A 2,830-nucleotide genomic window follows, 5' to 3' on the forward strand; every position below is an offset into this window, starting at 1 on the left:
ATTATTATTATTATTATATGAACATTATATTACTTATATACAGTGTGTGTGTGTGTGTGTGTGTGTGCGTGTGCGTGTGCCTCAATCACTCACACTACACACTGGCAGTTATACACGGTGGCACACACACTTCCACTCTAACACACAGATCCAGTACTTTGCGTACCTTGTTGTTCTCTGTCTCTTCATTCTCCCCTACTCTCATTTACATATGATCACACTCTGTTTGTGTATGTTTTGTATATTGTGATCATGGACTGGTCAGGTCAGACAGGTTCTACAATCTGATTCCTGCAGTGAAGACACTGTACACACACAGTGCAACAAATCTGAATTGAGACCCAGAGATGTTGATGTTTTTCCTGTTCCTGGACAGAGAGACAGACACAGAGAGGAAGTGAGGGAGGGAGGGAGGAAGTGAGGGAGGGAGGGAGGGAGAGGCTCCAGGCAGATGATGAATCAGATGAACAGTGTGAAGAAAGAGATAAGGCGGAATGAAGAAAAAGGAGGATGAGAGGGAGAGAAGAAAGAAGCATGCTTGGGAGCCCCGTGGGTCTTTGCTTGCGCAGGGTGGAGGGCAAATGGAGGTATGGTGCAGAATTCGAATGTCTCGGTGTGAGTGGGTTCACCAGCAATCTGTACTGAATTCATTACACATCCCAACATACAGTCCTGCTAGTGCCTGGAACTGATGAAATTTGTGTCACGTGGTGTTACATTTTTAAAGCTGCACTGGGGAATTGTCTGTGTTGGCATCTACAAATGACACCGAAAAGGTATCAGTTTGCCATTTAAGAACTTCACCGCCTTGACATATTGTAACAATGCTTCAGTTAACTGCACACAGTGCACTAATTTATGCCAAACTACAACACACTACATTTCTCTATGCCATTAGGTAACAGCAGCATTAGATGTTGGACAAAGAAAATGTTTGATAAAATGTATGAATATAAATTACAGAACGTGCAGTGGATATTTCCTTCAGGATTCAAATGCAGCTAACGGATCAGGGTTGAAGATGTTTGTTGGCTACAAGCAGTCATGACATTTTATAAGCTATGAGATGAGTGCACAAATTCAGCTTGGTAAAGCTCAACTATGTTTTTAATCCAACTGAATTGATCATTACTTTTGCATGGTGATTTCTTATGACGTATTTTTGTAGGAAGTTAGCACTGGTTCCTTTGACAAAAGCCAAATGGATTTGGGATTTTTGCTCTGAGGCAGGTTATTTTTTATTTTTACCATTGCTTATATTAAAGTAATATAGCGTTTATAAGATTGTTGTAGTTTGTGTAAATTAAGCTTATTTTGTTGAAATAAGTGGTTATTTCTTCCGCACTGTAGCAAGAAGTTGGATGGATGGTGAAATGTGTACAGTCTGAACTACCGTGGGTTACAGGTGTGTGTCTTTGTGTGTTTCTCACTGCGTCTATACATCGCCAGCTTTCTGCCGGTCATGGTGGTCAAATGTACTGCCAGCATGGACTCTGTGCTCCCAGTCAAGCAAGTTTAGTTTGATTTAAGTTTGTTCTGGCCAGACCACCCTCTCTCTCAAATCTAGCTATGTTTACATCCAGCTGTCAAGTGAATTTTATGCAAACTTTTAAAATTCTGCAAAATAAGTAAAATGCAAATTAGGTGTTTTCCATCAGTCCGTTTGAAGGGTATAAAAACGGGTTTCCTGAATGTCAAAACTAAACATCCACTAGAAAGTTGAACAGTGTTTTTGGACATGATATCTTATGGTCTCTCAGCATCTCCAAACCATCCCTTCATTTTTCTGCAAAAACACTGAACCATTTTAATGCCAAAAACAATCTCTATTAAAGCAATAGTATGTCATTTTGGGAAATACATGTGTGCACCTTCTTGCCTAGAGTTACATTAGAAGATTAATACAGACTTCAAAAAGTTGCTGCTCCCAGCAAGGAAATTGTGTGGCACATAACCGCCTGTAAAAGCACAGCTTGGCATTTTTACATTTGTTCTCATCTAACTTAAATCAGATGAGAAGTTTATTTCCCACTATTCATTAAGGTATTTATGTATATAGTCACAGAGAGGGTTGTTATGAGTAACAATATAGTTATACCTTCCAAATATTAGCAAGATGTTGTGCGGCCTTGCACTGAACCAACTTCCTGTCAGGAGTAGGGCTGTGTAAGGATCTGTAAGCAAGTCGATATATTGGGATTTTTAAAAAATCTAATTTTAGGAACACTGTTACAGTATAAAGAGCAAACCACCATATGTATAAAATATATATAAAATGTAAGTTAAAAAAGTTCACTTTTTTCATGCAACCAGAACAGATCTATCACAGATCCTGAAACACCCAACATCATAGCCCTCAGTTTATGTTTTAAACACTGGTATCTAGTAGTTGGGGGTATAAACACAAAAATCAATAGTGTTTTTGAGAATCAGTACAATATCACAAAACAAAACATTGCAATACTTTTGTTTTGTGAGATCGATGTTTTCTTACAGCCAAGGTCAGGGGGCAGGTATGATGTTGGAAAGGAAAACCAAATCACCATTACAGTCAAAATTCACACACATTCAATTAAAAAAACAGCCACGCGGACACTTACGAGCATGTTCCAGCCTCGTTCTGAAACATTTGCATACTTAATTGATACATACATCACTGGCCAAAAAATACTTTAAAAAATCAGTATGTACGTTTTTGCAGTGACTGATGAATTATTGCTGTCTCTAGCCAGCTACTTAATTTCAATAAATAAACCTCTGTGTCTCACCATCTATCTGGAGTAAGACTCAACAGCAGAAGGGGAAGATATTGGATTGAAGGAGAGGGGGG

General features: G+C 38.8%; 1 protein-coding gene across 1 annotated transcript in view; it reads left to right on the forward strand.

Moving 5' to 3' along the window:
* kdm6ba (lysine (K)-specific demethylase 6B, a) overlaps nt 1–2,830 on the forward strand; it is an 88,069-nt gene that overhangs the window by 29,129 nt on the left and 56,110 nt on the right. The window lies entirely within an intron of this gene.

The sequence above is a fragment of the Morone saxatilis genome, unplaced genomic scaffold (genome assembly GCF_004916995.1).
Source record: "Morone saxatilis isolate NCDOM2014 unplaced genomic scaffold, NCSU_SB_2.0 Contig4, whole genome shotgun sequence".
In the NCBI taxonomy this organism is placed as follows: domain Eukaryota; kingdom Metazoa; phylum Chordata; class Actinopteri; family Moronidae; genus Morone; species Morone saxatilis.